Here is a 23,895-nt window from a genome sequence, read left to right as displayed (position 1 = left end):
ACTAACAGAATAGAACACATAAGAGCATGTAAAAATATAAAATATGGCTCTACTGTTCAGCTATTCATGGTCCAAACCCTGCCAGCCTGCCATCGCTTCCATTCTACTACTTTACCAGCGTGGCTTTACAGAAAATAAGAAAAAATCTGGGATTTCTAGCTCTCTCATGCACTGGAGGACACAAGTACAAGAACATATGGGCTTAAATGTGTCAGCATCCTACATCACTCTTGTTTGAAGAACATTATTAATTTTTGTGGGTGGAGTCCAAAATTGTAATGCCATATTAATACACAGTGGCTGTTTCTGTAATGCATATGTCACAGGGAGCATATGTGTAGCAGTCCAAGGGTAGCATTTTAACTCGATTTCAAGTGATTTTCTGAATTGTAATACCCTCAAAAGATGAAGTACTGATGCTGCTAGCAGGGTATTTCACAACTTTTGTCTTCACAGTTTCATCCAGTCACCTCAATTCTGACCTCTAGGATATCATGCTATTGCAGATCTGGACTCCACAGAAAGCTGTTTCAACAAATCTCCTTTTGCTCTCTAATACACAGCATGTGACTTCAGGATTGGTATTTTCAATGCTGAACTGAGTTATACGAGTGATGAATGCTACTCTAGGCAAAAAGCAAGACTAATATCAGAAGATTCCTTGCCATGCTAACTCTAACTAAATTTCAATCCCAATCATCTCAAATGAATTAGCCTCTTTACCAAACTTGCAGGTACAGACAGATACTGTGGGAATCAGCCATGTAACCATTCCAACTGGATTCAGTGAGAAAAGTATTGCCAAAGGCTTTTCGGCTGTGACTCAACAGGTGGTTTGGCACTGAGATCTCTACCTGTTTGTGGTTTTCATCTCTGGTTTCAAGACAGAAAATGAGATTATACCTTTCAATGCTGCATCTCAAGCAGGCTGTACGCAGAGCAAGGTTTCATTCCAACCAAATCTCTCTCCCTCTTGCAAAGTTGAGGAAAACTGCCAACCACTGCTGCTCTTGACATCAACATGCGATGCAGATGTCAGGAAAGGGAAAAGGGAGAGAAGAAAAAAGGAAAATAAAACTGTAAGTTTTACATAAACAAGGAACTGTACTTAATGACTACATCTGAGGAAAACAAAATAAAAAGTACTGGCTTTAGTATAAGGAAACAAGTAAACAAAGATTTGGAACACTTTAAGCTAAGAGGTTGTGGAGGGTTTTTTGTTTTGGTTTGGTTTTTTTTCTTTGGTTTTTTTTGTTTGTTTTGTTTTGTTTTGTTGATTTTTTTTTTGTTTGGTTTTTTTTTTTTAGTTTGTTTAACACAAAGAATTTTTGTTTACATTTAGTTCCAGGAGATAAAATACTTTTACACAACAAATTTAAAGGGACAATGAAAGAAGCAAATCTATCATAGTATCAAAATGAACTACTCCATTACTCAGAGAAGTATCTAAGCACCTTTAACAAACACCCTGAAAAGCAGCAGAAGCACTCACAACATATGTTCTTGCCTGCAAATAGCCCAGGGTGCAAGAGGTGGGTTTCATTTTTCAGTTTTTAAAGCCTTCTGCATAGGCCTAACTCTGCCTTTGTTGAAGGTAGTGTTAACACACACTGAATGCAGAAGGAACCAAATGTGGGTAACTGCATACTTTGAAAAATCACACCCAATATGTTCAACTGATGCCATCGTTTCCCAAGGACAAGTGTAGGCTATGGAATACTACAAATAATAGAGAGCAGTAGTCTAAAGCAAGCTTCCCAGAACCAAGGAAGCATATTTCAATACTTTTTCACAGATAATTGGGGATGTGCATCTTCAAAATAGTAGTCAGGAGTAGGTAAAGACTGTCTCGAGATGCTTACTGTGACAGAAGTCTCAATGCCTTTTCATAAAATAAGAGTTCTTCAAAGCAACTCTCAACAACCATTAAGAGAACAGTCAGTGAATCTACTCTCTTCAGATTAAAGAGAGAAAATGAAAGTCAGTGCTTCTCCACAGACACAGATGCAATAAGAATGACTCCAACACATCAGCTAGTCACCAAAACGGGCCCACATTCACCAGTGCACAGAAAAGTGGAATCCTAATGACCACCAAGAACTTTGCCAAACAAAACCATTTCAGGAAGTAGTATACACTAATTTGCCTACAGAAGATGAGAACTTCATGATTAAATTGTATTAAATCATCTACACTAAGGAAGACTGAGCTGAAGTGAAAATGGAACTATTGTATCATGATGATATAATCACTTGAGGGAAAAGGCCCCCAAAATGTTCTATTCCCAAGTTGAAATAATCAGCCAAGGGGGTCTTTTTTCCTCATGAGAAGGTCTTTCCACAAAAATACACTTCTCAGATAACCAAAACAGAAATTTTTCTTCAACAACTGGAAGTAGGAGGGGAAAAAAGAATAAAGAGTCTTTCAGAACCAGTAGTTGGCAAATATTTATTTCTACCTTTCTTGGGTAAAACTGTTATTCCACGAGAAAATTTTCACTTCAAGAAAAATTTTCACTTCCACTGAAAAATTATTCAGATGAAAAACGCCTGGCCATGGCTGCAAAGGATAAGGCCAGGGGCCTCAGCCAGGGGAAGGTGAATGCCAAGGCCAGGGGACAGGGTCTGCCACAGTTCTCTTGCAGAATCACAGCGCATCCATTCGCCGCGATGTTCTTTCTGCTCCAGCTTTTCTGCCTACGTAGAGCCTCCCCTCTTCAGGGCAGGAACTGTCTCTCACTGTATGTTGTGCACAGCCTACTGTAACGAGAGTGTTTAATGACTTTCAGCACTACAGTAGCAACAGTGTCTTTTCCTCCTACAGCAGCTACTTCCCAATATCAAGATGAAGAGAAAAACGTGACCTATGGCTGCAACACAATGCTAATCAAACACTATTGTAGAGCGTGGGGATGTGGGGGGATGCCTTTTCATCACAGAACTAATCAGAGTTTATACACACAAAATCAGTAAACTATACAGTTCAGTCTTGTGATCTGTGTTCCAAGCTGCCAGAAATGAGGCAGGAAAGAGGGGTGGGGAAGGGGGGTAGGGGGGAAGTGTCTCCTGTGCTCATAATGAAAGAAGAGAGATGACTGGACTAAGAGCTGATGAGGTTACAAGGCAACAGCAGTGCCATGAGTTGCTTGGGCTTAAAGCCAGATGTCTTGTATTTCCTTTGATTGTTTCTAAATAATTAATGGTATTAATTTAATCATGTGACCCACCCACCCCCCTTTTAGTATTTGGCTCTGTGTACTAACACTAAATATAAAGGAGAAAAACGGCACTGTCTATAGCGTACTGAATATTGATGCTGTGTGTTTGGACTGCAGCAACAGCTGATACTCATATCCCTGAGACTGTCTAATCCACAGCACTCACACAGCGTTTGCACGAAGGAGATGGAGTAGTATCCTTCATACTCCATCCATAAACCAACTCAACTATGGCATATGGACACTGCATGTTTGAAGTAGTAAAAGAGAGGGTACATCGCTCCCTCTCCGCCCACACTAAGATGAACCTGCCACTACTATTTCACGTAACATTTTCTGGCAAGCTCCCAGTTTTCAGTCATGCTGGTTTGCTTGAAAGAAACACTCAGAGGAGACTCTGCTTGTCTTGCTGTTCGAACAAACAAAATAATCACGCATCTTGAGTTAATGGCCCAAAGCTTAATGAAGATCATAGAAAAGAGGCTGCCTGTGATGGGAGCATTCCCTTCTGACTTAGCCACATAAGCCACTGCTGTTGGCAAAAGGAAATGGATTATGAGGATAATAAGTAACCCTGAGCTCTGGTCTAGATGAACCTTTGCTTGGTACAGCAGCAGTAAGTACACAAAGAGAACAGCAAAAACCAGAAGTAAAAATTTAACTTTTCCACCATTTTCTACCCCAGAGCACTGGCAGCATCAGCAGGAGGACCTGTGTTTCTTCTCATGGGAATATCTGGGTATAGTACTAGGACCACTGGAATCTAACAGCAGAATTCCTGAACAAAGAGAGACTCATGAAGGCAGATCCCTATATGCATGATTCTATGATATGTACTCAGTAAAAATGTCTGCTCATCCTCCTGTGTACTGCAGCATACTTTCAGCTCCCCTAGTCAAGTCTCCAGTCCCACCCACCTTATCTAACGTTTTTTCCTACCACATTCTCCTTCATCTTGAATCCTGTGCTACCTACCACAGGATCAGAATCATAGAATCATCTGAGTTGGAAGGGAGCTTTAAAGGTCATGTAGTCCAACCCTGCTGGAATAAACTGGGATCTCTCTCTTCAACCAGATCAGCTTGCTCAGAGCTCTGTCTAGCCTGCCCTTGAATACTTCCAGGGATGGGGTACCCAACACCTCCTCTCTCAGCAAACTGTTTCAGTGCTTTATTCACCATCAGATAGTATTAAATCTATCAGATCAAGACTGGCAGGGGTGCATTCTATAGTGACAATTCTTCAGTAAAGGAAAGTGAAAAGTAAAGAATTCTCTGCTAGAAAGCCTGATCCTAATCTTCAAGGACTTGACCCTGAGATTAGCTCAGCTGGTTAGAGCATAGTGCTCATAATGCCAAGATTGTGGCTTTAATCCCTGTATGGGTCATTCACTTAAGAGCTGGACTCGATGATCCTTGTGGGTCTCTCCCAACTCCGAATATTTTGTAACTTCCATAACTTCTGACTTGGCACTGAAAGCCTAGCAATCCTAAGGCATATTCCTTCCCCACCAACCCACTACAGGTTCATAGGAAGAAGTCTGTCTCATTACATAAAGATCATATGAGAAATACACCTGAGCCCTTCAAGTGGGACTGGAGCAGTACCAAAACCAGCTTTGGCCCTGCACACTGCAGAGAACATCACCTGGAGGCAGCATCACCACTGCCAAATCACAGCACGAGGCACTGCAGACAGGGTGGCAGAGTGCCCTGGGTACCAGAGCTCAGGCTGTGGGCCCCTTCTGCAAGAAAGGAGCAGGATGAATACCACGCTGGCTGGGCTCTGAAGAAAACATTTCAGCCTATCCTATTAGTGCTTCTCTAACACAGTTATAATGTTGAATAAAATTATGGTTTTTTTGCTCATGGACACATGTAAATGGAGAAAACACAAAATCATGTCAGTTAAAGCAAGATAGGAAGAGTAAAATACAGCAAACTTGAAGTGACTCCTGCAGTTCCTACCAGCTACCTACAGTAGAGTGGCAACATTCAGACAAGCAAAAAGCACCTGATGCCAGAGTCCTCCCCCTTGGAAGTCATTCACAGAAAATGGGTTCTGCAGCTCTGAACTCGAACAAGAGGAAACTGCTTCTAGACAGGAATGATCACACAGAAATGACTACACTGTTTGCAAGGGAGAAACACTGCAAATAGACAAAAATACAGCTGAACAGTCACAGCCCTTTATGAGCAGCCCCTGTACCTAACTGTTTGGTTTTCAGGATTTTGGGAGGTCGTGGCAGACCTTAGTCATAGCATTTTTCCTATGGCACAAGGATCTCTGAAAGTGTCTACATGTCAGCCTTGGCTGAGAACGTATGTTTTGTTCCTTCTGCATTACTTCCCTTTAATGATAGCTTTGCAGTGAATCCCATTTGTGAGTTGCTCAAATAAATGCAAATTTCATCTTGTAAGCAATACCCTCCAAAATACAACTACCACTGAAAATAAAAATCTGAAGAGCTAAAAGGCACTTGGTCTTCCCTAGTGCCCCCATCTCCCCAGCACACTGGACTGCTTGCTATTATTATATATGGAGTACTAGGAAGGGTACTTGCTATTATAAATATGTACTGTATTGAAATATATAGCCCAAATCCCCAGGGCCCAACATTCTAATTAGAACTACAGTTGTGCAAATAACTGATTTATTTGGCTAGCTGACCAAACTGAGAACACAGAAAGGGGAAAAAAAAAAACCCCAAACAAAAATCACCTCTGTGTTTAATGAAATAGGTTAGTTTTTCTGTTTGTGTTCAATATATTTCGATTAAAATTGACTACTTTTCAAAACAAAAGCAGAAACCTTGCTTAGAAATATCAAAGCAAAATCTTCTGGCTTTCCAACACTTTTAATTTTCTTCTTAGGTTTTTTGGGGTTTTTTTGCATAATTTTGGCTAACACATATCTGACGTTTTTGGGGGTTTTTTTGCATAATTTTGGCTAACCCATATCTGAGGTGAGCAGCTTTCAGCAAGAAACATTTAACTCAACAGTTTTACCCTGTTTTAAATCTAAGACCTGAATTGTGACCAGCCCTTGACTTAATGAAAGAAAAGGGAAACTAGGGATCTGCCTTCTCTTCTTGGTTCAGCCCCTGTCTTTGCACCCAAGGTGAGTTATTATTTAATTTCTTTATGGTTTATCTCTGTCCACACTTTGCCTCTGCAGTCTCTGAGCCCACTGGGGTTACATGCACCTCCTACAGCGTGTCTGCACAGTGCCTAAAACAACAGACTGCTCATCTCAACTGGGGCCTATATGATTTACTAAAATATAAATAACTCCTCAACTGCAGTCAAATCTCTTTTTAATGCCAATAGTTTCACTCGCATATATTTAGCAGCCCATCATGGGAACATCAGCTTCTTTTTTAATTAATTACTTATTAATAGATGTAAAATATGAACGGACAGCAAGCCTAGATTTTTCCTGCTTCATCAGTTTCAGCACTCAAAGAAAGCATCTCGTTTACAGCTACCAGGAACCAACAGGGACATGTAATGAATGAAGCCTGAAACCCAAGATCCCCTCAGCACTTTTGTACCCCCATTATTTGGGGACAAATCCTCTCCTCCCTCCAGGGAAGGAAGACTAGCTGGATTGAAAGAGCTGGAAAAAGTGGAAAGCCTCGCGGGCAACCTTCAAATTCTCTGTGCAGGCACACAATTGTCACCAGCAGCAATGGGAAATGCAAGTTGAGTATCTGCAGAGAGGTGGAAACAGCCTGTGGGACTGCAGGGAAGAGGTCTGCCTGCCTCTCTTTTAGGGACCCCATGCATCTCACAAGGCCAGCTTACCCAGCTGAAAGACAACTGGAGCTCGTTGGAAAATGAACACCACAGAAACAGAAAGGACTGCAACGCTATGAACTCTTCAACTTCCATGTACTGAAATACTCCATGTACGCCGGGCTGGGGGTGGGGAGGTTTCTCAGAGCATACCTGGCTGTCACTGACAATAAAATCAGTCACGTTTTTAAAACACTGGGGACAGAATTCAAACGTGCCCCATTATGCCTTGAGATGTACTCCCTGGGTACAAAAGGCGCGTGGGTTACGCTAAGCTCGTGTGTTCCTCTGCTGAGGCTGTGAAAGGCACTGCAAAGCACAGACTGAGAAGGAAGGAACTGTGGAGCACATGGGGTGGTAATTCCTGCCACAGGGGTCTGATCATGAGTGCCCCCAGCGTCCTGGAGTCCCACAACAGTTTTAACCTCAAGCTAGTTCCCTCCATCCCTGGGGCTGCTGCCAAGGTGCTCTTTTTCCCTCCATTCCACTGCTCTTTTGCAGTCCCATGGCTGTGCCAAGGTGACCCCACTCTGCCCAGGGGCAGCACTTGCAGAGCCACCCCCCTCAGCACATGCATGCCCTCACACCATGCTAAAGGAGCAATTATCACAATTAACAATAAATCATCCTCCCTCTTGATTGACTGTACTTATTGGCCATTGCTGCCATCTAGCCAGATGCATCTCCAGTATTCACAGAAGCCTTGAGCCTGTTTATTTTCTCACTGCTGCTCAGCCTGAAGGAGGGATAAATGCATCCCTTGTTACTCACCGCCTCGACAGAGACATTTGTAAACTTTCACAGGGTTTTCCTTTTTTTCCAACAGGTGACAAAATACTCTATAACTGCAGGTGCTCTGAGACACAAACAGGAAAATGGAGATCAGATGCAGCTGTAGTTGGATTAAGGGAAAAATCAAGATAAAGGCAGCAGATGAGAGAGAGTTAAAACAAGCTAAGAAGTGATTGAGAAATGGTAGTTAGCTATTTTTGTTGCCAACTTACTCTTGCAAGGTAGCTCTAACACAATAATTTTGTCTATTTTGTTATCGTGCCAAATTTTTGCAGGTGCTACTAGGGGAAGTTTGTTGAAAAAAGGTTTCTGAACATTACTGGAAAAGGATGAAGAAGTTTTCAACTCAAGCTAGCACTGAAGGATGTGCTGGAACTCACAGCTGAGGAGCACTGGCTGGTGTTACTGGACTTGCAAAGTAGGAATGATAAGGAAGTGGTTTCAGAGAACTTCTGAGCTCAGATTTATTCATCCAAGGATTTGTTTCCAAAATTCAGTTAGGAAAATATTCATAATGGGGCTCTTACTTTGCACCCATCCCTTCATCTCCTTTCGGTATATATGGCATGAAGGAGGTTGACAAAAACAGTATTCTAAGGAGACTTAGAAACTGGAAGATTCAGAAAGAGTTTCATGGCCTGATTTCTGTCCACAATTGAGCTCTAAAAAGCCAATGCAAACTTGTAGACACTGTGGCCTTTCACTTTGCTAGACAACCTGGTTTCAGAGCCTTATCCAGCAACATTATAAGCAAGAGATGAAGCACAATGGGTAAAGAGAAAATAAACATGACTGTATCAGAAAACACAGGGATAGCTCTCCAGCCATAATGTTCCAACCAAACAAAAGGGGGAAGGAGGATATCAATAAACATCATAATTTGAATTCAAATTTATTTTACTGTACTTCCCATTACACCAGAGAAACAAATAAAATGTTGCATTTTTCTTCCCTGTTTTTTTTTAACTTTGAAAAGGGAGGTTTCATGGATAATCCAGAGTAATATTCAGCTGTGAATCCAATTTATGCAGTGGGATAGGATTAAAAAAGGAACAGAAGGTCTGGATTCTGAACCTGCTGTAACAGTTTTGATTTGAATAGAACCCAAGTCTTGAAATGGCTTGTTTTCCACTTCTGGTTTGGAGCTGGTTGAAATACTGCCACAGTAGCACTTCCTGTAATATTTTAGTCCAAGATCCTCATTATTTGGAACTGAACTCTAAAGATTTTGGCACCATGAAATCCAAACAAAACTCTGTTCCTGACTCAACTGGCCCAGAAGTCAACCCAAGCTTAATCTGGTTCTGGGTCCAAATCCAGCTTCAGCCCATTTCCATTGTTATATAGATTATGCCATAATACCACCTCTAGCCTCAGGATTTACGATGCCTCCTCACAGGATGCATATTTGTGTGTAAATACATAAATCACATCAGATAAACAAAGCAGACATGCCAGAAAACAGGAGGGGAGAGGAGAGGAGAGATACCTACCAAGCAGTTTGTCTCTAAAGTGTTGCCAGTTGTGAAAGGACTCGACGTGCTAATATCCCCTCACTCAGACTCTTACAGACACGCTAAGAGCGTGACGGCTGGCAGGCAGTGCATTTAAGTGCTGCTACTGAGGCCCCCAAATATTGACAGAGTGCCAGACTCTGAGAAACTATTGATGTATGCAGCCGGCCGCTGCTCCAGACACCTCTCAGACAGAGTCTTTAAATGTCACAGATTAATGAATTTTCATGAAACGGAGAATGAGAGAAAGAATTAAAAAAAAAAAAAATATCCCATAGCACCAACATGAAAGCATCTTTTATCCCTACACAAAATTCTGCCCTCAAGCCTCAAGATTCCTAATAGATTATAACAGATTGTAAGTCGGCATGAGATATGGGATGGAGGAGGTTAGACCCTCTGGATCACGCAGAGCATCCTCAAACAAAGCCAATATGTGAGATGTTCAATTAAAAAAAACAAACAACGAGAGTCAAGGACCACTCAGACCTCAGTTTCATTTTAACCTAAACCACAAGTTACAAAGCTTAAGGGGTAGAGTTGGTTAAATATTTTTTATCTGAGGTACAAATGGGGCCAAACTGCAAAATTCAGCTGTTGACTTTGAACAGCCCTAACTTTAGAGACATTGAGATAGACAGATGTACTTGGATCCTCTCTTAGTATTTGATCTTGTGCTTGATCTTACTCAAGAAATTGCCAAAGTTATGATAGAACATTTTTATGCCATCAGATAAACCAAGTATGCTGATTATTTCTCTTTTTTCATTTATATCAGGAACTCAAATATGTATGCAAGAACTTCAAATATCATTAAAATGTAATAATGCAAAATGCAGTTGGAGTGTAAATGACAAATCTATGCATAACACATCACTTAAAGAGGAAGGAAGTGAAGGGATGATGCAGATGATGTATGCAGAGGTAAAAATGGGTCATTTATACCCAACCACGTTAAAAATACAGCTTCAGTGAGTCCCTCTGCACAGAGTCACTTGTAAGTGGGGCTCCATGAGCCATTTTCTCCCTCATTCCCACAGGCACAGATTCCTGCAGGGCTCTACTGCCTGCCCTGACCCTGGGCTGTCCTGCAGGATTTGTCTTCAGTGCAGTAACAGCAAGTGCCATGAGCACCAACACCCCCAGCTCCTTGCTGGCTGCCTCCTTCCTCCTCAAAAGCACAGCTGTCTGACACCATGGACTGGGAAATGGCAGCTGGTGCCACCACAAGAGCCAGGCCTGCTGCAGGAAAATCCAGGGAAGCTCAGAGCACCCTGACAAGCAAAGGGAGTGCTCTAAGAAAAGCCAAGCAGCAAGACCCTGTGGTTTTCCACTCTGCTGGCACAAGTCAGTAGCAGGGCCATGAAGATGCTCAGAGAGCTGGAGCACTTCTGTGATGACAGATTGAGAGAGTTGGGGTTCTTCAGCCTGGAGAAGAGGAAGCTCTGGGGAGACCTTAGAGCAGCCTTCTGGTACCTAAACAGGGCTGACAAAAAAGATGGTGAGGGCCTTTTTACAAGGGCATAAAGTGATAGGACAAAGGCTAATGGCCTTAAACTGAGAGAGCATAGATTTAAGTTGGATATAAGGAAGAATTCTCTATGATGAAGCTGGTAAGGCTCTGGCATTGGTTGCCCAGAGATGTTGTGGATACTCCATCCCTGAAAACATTCAAGACCAGGCTGGATGGGGCTTTGAGCAACCTGGCCCAGTAGAAGGTATCCCTGCCCATGGCAGGAGTGTTGAAATTATGTGATCTAAAGATTCCTTCAAACCCAAACCTTTCTATGATTCTATTATTATTGCTGCAGAAAAGCCAATAATTCTTAACTGAAAACTGTCCTCCTAAGTTCCCTCTGTCTCTGGCCACATGAGGCTTTGCTCTCCACAGCATCTATAAAATCTTACCGTAAGAACAGGGACTAACATATACAGTATTCAAGAGGTGCTTGTTTTCACATCATCTTATCAGTCAGATTATTTGTGGCAACCTTTGCCAAAGCAAAAAAACCCCGTTTTTCATAAAACAAAGCTACCTTTCTGTGTGTGAAGCCAAGCGGAAACAACTGCAAGGATTTTGTTGGCAACCTCCAGCTCCTGATGACAGAGGAGTCTTTGGTTTTCCAAAGCCAATAGACTTCTGTAGGTTGGCACATCTGGCAATTGATTGTATCACGGACTAGGACAGCCATTTGTGCTACCCACTCATGTCACCACCCAAAGCATGTCCTCCCTCCAACCACAGATCCCATGACCACCTGAGTTGCAGCAGGGTCTCCAACACCATTATCCATTACCTGCAGCTCTACAAATGATCTGGATGAAGCAGCAAGTAGCCATCCTTTGCCAATAGCCAGAGAGAAAACAGAGCACATGTGTGTGTAGGAGGGGACGACACAAAGGACTTATTAAGTACAGGAGAAGGCAAAATGTCAAAGCCTTTCTATTCTGAGAACAATTTCTATACAAACAAAGCAAAAGAAAATCAATATAGATTTTCATACAGATAACTATTTTACACATCATTGCAAAGTTTCTTTAAAACGCTCAGTACTTTTTTTTCCGGACTTTTAAAGAGCCTGTCTAATGTTACTGCCTATTCCAGCCTGTTATTTCTCTTCACATAGCCCTTTTCCTTTCTCCTTTCTTCCCCTCTCTCTCCCTTTAAAAAATAACTGAGGAGCTATCACAAAACACTAACCCAGTATTTCATTCAGTCCAGTATCACATCTTCAGCAAAGGCCAGCACTGATTAAACTGAAGGAAGATGTAAAAAACATCAATATTCCCTGTTACAAAAGCCTTCATATACCTCAGTGGAGATCAGTCAGAAGACTGAAGCTGAGGGTTGGTTGGGATGATCCCTGAAGTGCACAGAGAGGCACAAGTGCCCAAGCTATGAAGCTGCCCCTCACAAAGGCTGGTTACCCAGACTTTCTGCGATGCAGACACAGTGATGCCCCTTGGGCTGACTTCATGCCTTGAATATGTGCTGGGGCACAGCAGGCTCCTTTCAGAGCTTGCCTGACACACCTCTTTCCAGGAGTGGGGTGTGTATCCCTGGGTGATGCAAACATTTTTCTCCTCCAAGACTGCCTCACACAGCAGGCAGTAACCAAACTTCCTTGGGGGATTTGTCTCTTCTGGAGGAGCAGAAAAAGGAAGCTAAAATTTCTAGAAATTAGCAAAACTCTAAGTGAATATATTGGGAAGGGAGCAAGCTGGGAAATTTTCTAACTCACTGCAAGGCTGGGACATGTTTTTTTTTCCCCAATGAACCTCTGGCATTTTAACTAAATAAAGGGACTGAATAAGAAGACACAACAAAGCCTTATGACTTGTCTAAACTTATGCAACAGCCTTCTCCTCTATCTTCTTTTGCAAATACTAGAATATCTAATAAGCCTTGTCCCTGTTCCATTTGCATGCCAACATTTGAACAGCTATTCCAGTTCCATAAACTCTCAAAGACTGGGACTGGCACCATCTCAAAGACTGGGACTGGGACAGCAGAGGTGGGCAAAAATTTAGAAGAAATGGAAGTAATAATGATTGGACAAAATTTATCACAGAACAGAAAAACGTATATTACAATATGCACAGAAAATAGTAATTGCGAAGTAATGAATAGGAACAAATATGTTACAACATTAAAATTATTAGGTCTTCAGAGAACCTTGGAAGTTCTTCAGTTCAACGTCCCCCACCAGGTCCAGGATAGTACCACAGGCCATCTTCCTTGTCTCATCTTGTGTCTTTGACTGCCACCATAAACTTTCCATCAATCAGTTAATTTCTTGTAGTAATTTCTGATTGTCTATCTTCTGTCTTTTCCTTTCCTTTCCTCCGTGTGCATGTCTGTGCATACATCACAGATCACAACCAGCTTACACCCCCCTCCTTGTTAAAAGTCCCACCTCTTCTGCTGACTTACTGCACTCTTAATCAAAAGGGCAGGAGGAAGCCGCCAGGATTCATTCTTCCCCCTCTCTCCTCCTCTCTCCCTCCCTTTTTTCAAATGGCACAAATGTCAAACTTTCTAAAAGGATGTTTGGCATAGCTGAGTTCAGTCATGTAACGTACAAAGTCGGTATGATCAAAAGGTTGCAGGGCTGCCCACTGCTAAAGAAGAGAGGGAAAAAAGGAAATGGGGATCTTTTCTAAAGTGTGAAAGAATACATGAGACAACTGTTGCCACTGGAAACACCATGTCTATTAGCAGTAGTGGTGGGTCTGAACACAAAAACCTGGGTCCAGAGTCCAGATTCTCTGAAAAACAGGGCTGTTCTGATCCCATTTTCCACCCGTGAAGAAACAGGCACAGACACAGCTATGGAACTGAAGACTTTAAAAAAAAATTCTATGTGCTTTGCATCATTATATGGAAAATAACTGAATCTAGCTGGAAATAACAGCAGTTAGTTTTGTAGTCAAAGTTGCTGAAACTAATCAGATGGAACACAGATTCACATATCAAAAATACATTGTCTCTCTGGTATTTTTCTACTGCTACCTCTCACCACAGTATTTTCATTCTTATTCTACCCACTGCTGAAAAGGAGGGAAAATTATTCCTCCCTTCTACATACCTAAGATTGTTATGATTTCATAAGGCAACTGGTTTTCAATTGTAGAGCACTTCACAATTGCATGCTCGCATCTTCCTCTACATTTCTGATGCAACTCCTCTGGTTTTATTCATCTGTTTATTTGCTCCACTTTGCCGAGCCCTTGTGAAAATGTTAGCATCTCCTTACCCAACAACAACATTCGAGAATGGTCCAGTTATGCCACTGGCTCCTGCAAAATATCTGCAGCACAGTGGCATGAAAACTGGTGGTCAGAATACTCAGCATGAAGAATCTCTCCTCGAGCTCAGACGGAGTTTCCTTGCCAGAAGATAACCCCAAAACTGTAGACTGAAAAGCTCATCGTCAATATCCACTTAATAGAAAAACCTTAATTATAGATAGCTTTCAGTCCCAGAACAGTAGATGGGAACTTGAGATTAATTCCCCCTATGACAAAGTATGTGAACAATAACCAGAATTTGTAATCAATACCCAGAGGAGGGAGCATCCAAATTGTAACGGGGATTTGGGATTCATTCCCAGAGGGCGTAATATATGATTTGGAACAGGTAGACTGGGATTAATTTTTGATTATGAAATATTTGAACAGCAATTTTCAACTTTTAATGAAGAGAGGATGTGGACACCACTATTAATATAATTTCTAAGTCTCTCCATCATATTTCAGGAGACAGATGATAGATCACAAACAGCTGTTTGGGTCATACACAAGTTAATGTGGGAGTGCCACCTAAAGGAAAGTGCACTAGGATGGGGCTCTGGAGAAAGGCAGGCAAAGACCTGAGTTTCACTTTCCCCATTTCTAATAAAACCTGCTTATTGCAAAGTCTGCATTAGAAGTAATTATTCCATGTTTGCTGACTTTACATGGATAATTGTAAGTCAGAAAACATCGGTATGGGAACATGGCTTTTCCCTTACTCAGGGAAAAAATATAAAGGTGTTCACAGGAGAAATAATTGTCACTCTGAAGGAAAATTTCCAAATAGGAGCATACAAGGTAAAACATATAGAACCTCACCATGTCTTGGGGGGAGAATACAACCCAAATTTCTAAAGTTCCTTAGAATATAATAAAGCAGATAATTGTTTGCCTAGAATGAACATAATGAGTGAGCTGTGAATCTTACCCTTTTCTGTTAGTTTCCACAAAATAATTTTCTTTATGTTTTCCTCACAGGCCAATGAGTAATTTTAATGATTATGAGCTGCATCTGTAGCCATGTAAGACAAGACAAATTTCATCTATCTGTGTATCTTGCCATTTATGAATGACTGCAACAAAGTGATTTTTCAGAACACAGGTTGGTTATCACAGGGATAAGAAAACCTAGCCTCCATGTCCAGCAGTCAGTACTGCTCAGTTGGAAGGAAAGTATCCTGCAGGAAAACACCTTGCCCTGAAACAACTGATGGTAGTTGCTTCAGAAGCAGAAATAAAGATGAGATGAACCAAAATCCTGTTTCAGCTCGACACATACTTTATTCCTAATTTATCTTTTCAACCTTGTAAAGTATTTTAAAAGATGCTCTGAATTTCTGAAATTAAAGATTTACCTCTTCCATTTCATGCCTGCTGTGTTAAACTTTTGGGTCTTTCTCTGAAAAGAAATGAAACACCTGGGTTTCCCTGTGGGGCCACTCTTCCCCTCTCCTCTTAAACCCTCAGACCCACATCTACCCAAGGATCATTTCCTAAGTCTCCAAAATTATATATAACTATGCTGTCTCTGCCAGACCCTATTAATCATAAACTTCTTCTCATTTCATTTCAGTATTAAACTCATCTTGTTCAAATCTCTAATTTTCCACACTGACAGAGAAGTTCTCTATACATCATTCAGTTCTATTTCCTAGATACGTTCAGAATTACAAAATTCATTCAAGCCCATCTGATCTCTTCTCACTAAACCTTCTGCCTTGCACTGACTGACAGAGAAGAATTAGCCTTCCTCCTGTCAGGTATACATCTTTTCCCCACAAAAGTATGTGAAAACATCCAAATACAGCCAATGACTCAGCTTGCCCTTGGACTTGTGTCTTTGCTCTACAGAGCAGTCAATTTTATGGAGCAGCAAGTCTCATCGATACAATATCAGACAGAATACTAACATTTCTAAAGTAAAAACAGCTGTAGCTGCAAGGCAGGGTACCATACACTGACAGCAGCAATAGGGATGAAGTGGTTCCATCAGCACCCCTCAATCTACTGGAAGCAGGAAATCTCACAACGAAGTCATGATGCAGAGTGTCTCTGCTGAGCCTAATACATCACAGGTCATTTTAAGGCATTAAAAAGTAAAATTTGCCAACCACAATTTCCCTCAGTGATCCTATCTAAGATTAAACCCAGGTGCAGATATTAGGGTTGGGAAGAAAAAGCATGTCAGATATCTTCTGCTCTTTCCCTGCTGCAGCAATGTCATCTGTCTCATTTCTAACCCAGTGCCACAACTTCTCTCCAGTTTTGCAAAGACACTGCAGCACTATGCCAGCAAAACAAACGATGGTATTGCTCTATAGCAAACAGGAGATGGGACTAGAAGAGCACTCAAGCCTCTCTCTGTGGTTTTTTGGTTGGGTGGTTGTTTTTTTTTTTTTGTTGAGCCAGACATTCAGCAGAAACGATTATGCCTTCCCTGGAAGATACATGCAACAATAAATTCAATAAATTCAGTTCATTAGAGCTGGGACCAGTCCCTGTGGTCCCCTAGGGCCAGGTGCCATCACTCTGAGAGGCTCTGGCTCCCAACAGCAAGTTTCAACCCACAGCATTGGGTTTTGGGTTGCACAGGGACCTGCAGAGTCCTCCACTCCCACATGCACACACAGGCACCAGCAGCCCTTCTGGCGAGTTAATCAGAGCAGCTATGCCAGGGGACTCAGAGTCAGATGGGCTCCATGAGGACACAGTGTTAGATTAGTCACTTCACCCATCTCTGCCTCAGTATCCCCAAGTGTGAATTAGTTTTTGGCACCTACAATTCAAGAGGGCAGCAGCTTTGGAAGAACTGTATGTTAGACAGACAGATCGATACTTCATTTTAAAGAACAGTTTCTATTCTACCATACTTTCGCTGATTTGAAAGAAAACAGACTGTTGCAGTATTTTTTGACTAAAAACCTGTAGAAGAAATTGTTACAGTCTTTTACAACCAGAATCTGGAAGGGTGTCCCATTGTAATATTTTCAAAGAGAAGTTGTGCATGCAGTATGTATGTGCATATGGTGTTTATGAATTGTTTTTTAACTTTAGATATTTTATTCATTTTTCCACATGGTACAAGTAGAACACACATCTTTGTTGGACAGACACCAACACAGTAACATAGCTTTAGATTTCAGGCACTCAAGACTCAGTGGGACAATAGGCTACTCTATCTTCATGCCAGGACATCACGTCCTGAAATTAGGATGCATGCCATCATGCAGTTAATATCTCACTGAAGATACTCAGCCCTCAATACATCCAGTTATACTAAATGAAGGAAACTGTAACCACTTCCAGTTATTTCAGACAGAGATAAGGACCATGAGAACTTCGTGTTTTGGCACACAACACCCTATTTTGATTTCACTGTACTGTGGGGTCTGCTGTTATCCACAGTTTGTGGACTTCATTTTTTTCTCACTTGGAGCATGCACACAGCCAGCATAGTAACTTCAGTCATAACAAGGTTCAGAAGTCCCTAGAGCAGAGGGAAGTGGGTAAGGAATAGCACAAAAAGACCAGGCTAGAGCTTCCCAGGACAGCAGCAGAAAGAGCACAGATGCTACTGATACCTGCATCCCAACCCCCAGAGCCAGCAACGTGGAGCTCAACATTCACTTCTGCTGTTTGCACTGTGTGTGAGCTGCTCTTGCAGACTCATGGAGAACATTGAAGGTATATTTTCCAGGATAATTCTCCAGGACTGCCTATCCAGACTCACTAGTGTGCCAGGTCAGATGAAATGTAAGTGTGAACAGCTTACCTCCACACCAGAAAAGTTCCCCCCTACTACTGCAGACTGCCATGTCTGATAGCTATTTAAACCTTGTTTATTGAATTTCAAAGCTGCTGTTTCACTTAAGCTGTACCACTGTCTCAGGAATCACAAGATGGTGGCAGTGAGGAAGCAGAGGCAATGATTTAATTGCTTTTCCAGGCAAAATCTAGGTTGAAAAGCAAAAGAAAGTTTTCATTATGAAGAATGGAAATACTAATATTATAACGGAGCACTTTTTAAAATTTAACATTGTGGACCATCATTCTGTTAAATGAAATTTAAGAAGGGACAAACCAGTTCAGAGAAAAGACATAAATATTAATTGTGTTCCCACTGGTAATTTAACACCTATTTTGTACCCCAAGGTCTTGAAAACAGTGAGTACAAAAAATAGCTCTTTCCCACTATCTGGAAAAAAGATGAGGACAAGGGAAATTAAACATTTACATGAACTTGAGATGCATTGGTTTTCAGATAGGCAAACTAAAATGCCTGTGCTGGGTATCTATGGCACACAAAACTAGTGATTCTTATCCATTGTCCCACTGAAAGTTTCTTCCTATGCCTGGCTTGAATTTGAGGTTTCTTGACAAGCTCTAATGAATTGTTAACCTCACTTTCCTGATAAAAAGCAAATGCTCCCTGACTTCACTCTTTTCTTGAAACAAGTCCATATGGATGAAATATACGAACTTCTGTCAACGCGACTGCTGCCTGCGCATTATTTAAATGCTAAAATAAAAAAAAGGGGATTTTTCTTTTCTACTCAGCCGCAGCAGGTCCCACCATGGGGAAGGTCAGCCCTTCTCTCCCAGGCACAGACCTGGGGCAGTGCCAAGCCCTCTCCCCTCACCCACCCTGTCTCCTGCTCCCCCAGCAGCAGGGCTGCCCTGGGGCTGCAGGCAGCGCTTCCAGCCAGGCAGGGAATAAACAGGAGATGTGCTGTAGCCCTGCGGATCGCAGGTGGCACAGAGCATTTATCTTCACACGCGCCAGGGTGGATAGCTACAGCTTAGGAGTGGGAAAGGTCAGGCATGTCAGCTATGATGGCAACAAACAGCCTCACTAGCAGGCACGGCTGTATTCACCTCTCGCTGCTCACAGCCAGCAAGCGCCTCCGGAGCTGGAGGGGAGCAGTGTCTATCCCTGGGCATCTCCCACCTTGGCTTGAGGCTCCCTCTCCTTCCCCTGCCTGCTGGGAACATGCTGCAGACAGAGAGGGTGGCAGATAACGCCAGTATTTTGGAAATGCTCTCTTCCGAAGCCACTGAAGAGATTTATTATTTATAGGCAGAGGGATGAAAACATGAAGAACGAACATGGGGGCCCGTGGGGGGAGGGCCAGTTGCTGCCAGGCAGTAATTTCACTCTGAAGTTCCTATGACTTAAATAGCCACTTGAGCTCTGCTCTTGCAGTTTATGATGTCAATAGAACCCCTAAATGAAATTATAGCCTTCTGATACGCAGCGGGGTAGCTTTTCTTCACTGTGTAATACACACGGCCAGAAGAAATTGCACTATACGCAGAGTTTCACTAAAGCAGAGTTTATCATAAGAATGTTCCCACTAAAATATGATTAGGCTTCTTGTTTGCCGGATAACACTTCTAATGAATCAGGGTATGCGTGATAGTCATGTTTTGTGAACGCAGACATATACCCTGAGGTGAACTGGGCACTCCACCACCTCAAAGCACCAGCTATTTCATTTCCACCGTAATTTGCACCTGCTTTGTTTTGCCAGCAGCACAGACCCATGCTAGCTCTGGAACTTGCCTCGGTTCCAGGAACTCGAAGCTTGCAAAGATGAAAAAACAAATAAGGCAGCAATGGGGGGAATCTACATGCTGCATTCACAGGCACTTTTATTTTCTAAGCATGCCTGAGCCTGCTTAAACCTGATCAATAGCCCTGTGAGGGCGGGGAAAAAAAATTCCGCTTTTCAGATGGGTAAGTGAGAAATAGACAGAGATAAAGATCATAACGATGCATTTGGGATACAGATTCAGGTCTCCCAAAGCCTATTCCATTTCTCTCAATTTTCATTATGTTACCCATACATTCCCCTTTTCAGCCCAGGACAGGAAGAAAAACCCCTTCCTCTTACCGTTCATGAGCCTTGCTATTTCTTTATCCTTCAGCTGTGGATGACTGCAGCTGATAATTAGAGATCTGTGGTTAGTGGCTGTTTTACCTCAGTAACTTGCAAATCCCTTTTACTTTCCTAACTTTTCTCGTCCAATGACTTAATTCAAAATCAAGTTTCACTTTCTTTTCTGAGTTACAGGAAGGCAAATTAGTGCTGTTGCAATGTTGTTACCCAGGCAAACAAGCTGTTGTTCAACTTTCAGAAAAGAGAGACTTAAAATAAAAAATAAGAAAACAAATTGAGAATACCTTAAAACGGGAAATGTACTCAAAACAAGGCAGTTGCTTTTATGTACTTTTATTGCAAAAATTGTCTCTGGGTACTGCTTAAATTCTTGTACTTCTAAAGCATCCCAATACCTATGAACCTGCCTACCTTTATCATTACATCTTTTTCTGTGCTTTGTTCTTGTCTGATGCAGTTAACACTCACAGAACAACAAGCATATCACGTCAAACAATTGTTGTGCAGAAAACAGTAGTTTTCATTCTACTACATAAATATATATTCTCTTTCACAAAAGCATAAACTGCCGGCTTGAACATGAGCAAAAGAATACCATTTTCTCCTTGCTTGCATCAGGCAAAGGAAGATAACTTTCCCACTTTATCTCCGGGTAAAGAAGAGAGGTTTAACTTGGCAGTGCATGCAGAGCATTTTGAGATTACTAGTTGGAAGGGATGCTGTAACTAAAATGGCTACTGCTAGAACCAAACAGTGCATGTATGAAAGAATGACTGTGAGCATTAATTTTCTTTTTTTTTAAACAACTATGATAAACTATGACACAGTAGATAAAGAAGCTACTGCTAATGAGACAATTTATCATCTTACCATCCTAAAATGTTTAAACAGACAGTTAGAATATGATTTGAAATTGCAGATTTTCACCCTAATGATTTTAGACCATAGACAAACCATTATAACCTTGGCCTACAGTCAATAAGCAGCTTATACCATAATAAGAAAGACTGACGAATTTTTCCACATTGCTATAAATAAATACCAGCAAAGACAAGTTCCTTCGCTACCAGAGAGACTTCAAGAATAAATAAGTTAATGAAATAATTTAAACATCGAGACGTTTAGAGCACACAGAGACTCTTAAAAAAGAGATTAAACATTGTTTTTCCTTCTTGGTGAAAGATGCCAGAGTGACAGCCCTTGACTTCAGTATATCCAGAGAACAAGTGTTATACAGGGAGAAGTTTGAAGTTACAGGCAGAAGTTTGAAGTTTCAGACAGTTAGCACTGTGCTTTGAGAACTTTCCATTTCAGAAGTACTTATGTCTTTCAGACTTACACTGCCTGGAGGGAGAAAGTAAATCAGAGATAAGCTTCAAAGATCAGACCCAAAAGTGTGTGTGGGCGTTCAGTATAGCCCATTCAGAGAAGAGAAAAAAAAATCCATTATGTTTCTATCTGTGATGTGAACTGCCTGAAAGTTTGGGATGTTCTGATCTGTCAGCTGCTTTGAGTACACTGCAGAAAGGTGATGCAACAGCCAAGTTAGGATCTTAACATCAATTTAGTCAAAAGCTGGGACCATTTGGATTGAGGCTTTGATGTATGTAAAGGTTATTTCTATGTGTATGTAAGACTCTTTACTGAAGGGATCAGCCAACTTAATTGCGGGTTTTGTTGAGAGCTGGTGATTTAGTTCAAGTTCAGAGAGAGGTCTGCAGCACCAGGGAATGAAGAGAAACAGCTAACCCTTGCTGCTCAGCACTGAAAAACGTCTGCGGTCAAGTTGGGGGTTTATATATGAAAAAAGAGGAGTTCACAGTTCTTTATGGTTCTAATGCAAAACCAGATGGAACTCCAAGGTTTTGTCCGTCTTCCACTTGAAGTTTTCAGGCTTAGTCAAACTCCAGGCTGAAACTGAAGCAGGCAGAGGGACTGACAACCCCACATGGACTGAAACCAACAAAAATATTTGCAAAAATTGCCAGGGAGTAAAGACACCAAATCTTACATGACTTTACTTACTGGTTATAAGAAGTAGCAAGTACTTTAATATGGGTTGGACGTGACTTGACAGTGAGCTCAGTTCTGAAGTTAATGTCAAAGCCTCTGACAATTTCAGTGAAAGGCTGCTCAGCACCAGCCTTTATGTGCTGTCCTCAGGACTTAGACTGGGCATGAAACCAGGGAAAAGGTGACTGGGCTTCTCTGTATGTCACAGGTGACCAGCAGTAGTTGAAGAGGGGCTGCCTCCCTGGGTGTCACACAGACAAGCTTGTGGATACACCTGCTGAATACATGCCACTAAAAAGCAAGACAAGGGTGAGAAGAATGCTGCCTAGTTAATATCCTGTGTGAGATATGTTGGTTCCATTAAAGATCTTGGTCTTTTGCCAGGGACATGTTTCAAAGAACTGGATAATAACTCAAAAAACAAATATTTTGACTGCTACCCTCTGTTTCTTATATGCCTACTTTGTTAAAAGTAGAAAATGTTAGTCAAGAAATGATTCATTTCTTCAAGTCAGATAATATGGAAGATGATGAAGGATGAATGGAACAACCCACGCATTGCCCTGGCCTTCTTAAGCACTACAGCAGAAAAATATTAACAGAAATGATATGTTCAGCGGGGCAGGAGAGGACAAATGGAGACAATCTGGGCCTGGAGCTAGAGGTACTCATCCTATTCCTTTTTTTTTGCTGCCTTTCCCATGCAGCCGTGAGCAAATCACTGCTGCTTTCTAAGCCTTGTCTTCCCTATCCAACAGCTGAAAATAATTCTGTCCAAGTACCTTGATGTTGGCTGAGACACACAGTTCTTTGGCATCCAAGATTTTGTATATGAAGTTCTACAAAGTACATTTTTTTTCCTGATTCCCAGTTCCCCATACAGACACGAAGAGAGCAGAAGAGAAGTGAGAGAGTTAAAAAAGAGAAAAAAGAAATAAAAATCCAACCTTTCCCGCTCCCTCAAATGGACCAGCAGCCTATAAACCAACTAGTTCTTCCTATTCCCAGAGGTGGCTTCCACAGAAGCATTTTCTTTTACTATGCATCCACTGTAGAGTTTCTTTTCTGCTTGGCTGGGCAATCAGGTATTCAGAGCATAATGTAAATGCTCAGAACACAGAGGCATGAAAACTTGCCAGACAGAAACTCCGAGCGAAGGATTAACATTCCCCCCTCCCTCCCTCTCCTGTGCCGTGCCCCCCCGCCGCATCCCGGCCGCGCTGCCCAGCCTGACCCCCGCTGGTGGCCGAGGGGACATCGGGGCTGGCGTGACCCCCCCGAGCTCCCCGCGCTCCGCTCGGCAGCCGCTGCGCTCCGAGCTTCCTATTCCTCCTGCGCTCGCCACCGAGTCTGCTCTCAAATAAAAAAAAAAAAAAAAAAAAAGAAGAAAAAAAAAAAAAAAGGCAAAACACAACAAAAAAAAAACAAACCAAAAACAACCTTTATTTCCTGCTTCGCCGCGGCGGCCCCGAGAATAGAAGCCTTGACACATCAAATTCTGGGAGCTCACCACTCACCAGGGCTGTGGTTCCTGGTCCAAGCAGTGACGAAGGAGAATCACCTCACAGTCTCTGGAGAGTGGCAGCGCTTGGCTGCGAAGCGCGCCCTGCGCCGATGGGCTTTTTGAGTTCGCTCTGTTCCAGAGCGAGTGCCGAGGCAAAGAAATTAGGGAGGGGAGAGGTGGGAAGGAAAATCACTGGAGCCTCTTACGATCAAACTTCCACTAAGCAAGAGGAAATGTCTTATAAATAAACAACAGCAAGAGAAACAAAAAAATCCATCCCGTCCTGCCAGAGGAATGTACATTATTGTCTCTCGACGGAAAACTTTACACCACACCAGAAAGCAAGAAAGCAGCCATTTCTCCT

The 23,895-nt window shown here is 42.0% G+C and overlaps 1 protein-coding gene across 15 annotated transcripts in view; it reads right to left on the bottom strand.

Moving 5' to 3' along the window:
• Positions 1-23,895, bottom strand: part of ZBTB20 (zinc finger and BTB domain containing 20) — a 473,676-nt gene that overhangs the window by 159,274 nt on the left and 290,507 nt on the right. For 11 of the 15 annotated variants that reach the window (XM_085070972.1, XM_085070903.1, XM_085070875.1 and 8 more), the window contains one exon: positions 904-1,004. The exons of the other annotated variants lie outside the window; for them this stretch is intronic. The gene's annotated coding sequence lies outside the window, so the exon portion shown is untranslated. The remainder of the gene's footprint in view (positions 1-903; positions 1,005-23,895) is intronic. 15 annotated transcript variants of the gene reach the window in all.

This window comes from Lichenostomus cassidix, chromosome 1 (genome assembly GCF_008360975.1).
Source record: "Lichenostomus cassidix isolate B80296 chromosome 1, HeHo_3.0, whole genome shotgun sequence".
In the NCBI taxonomy this organism is placed as follows: Eukaryota; Metazoa; Chordata; class Aves; order Passeriformes; family Meliphagidae; genus Lichenostomus; species Lichenostomus cassidix.
Note: the sequence above shows the minus strand (reverse complement) of the source record. Positions and strands in the feature narration are given on the sequence as shown.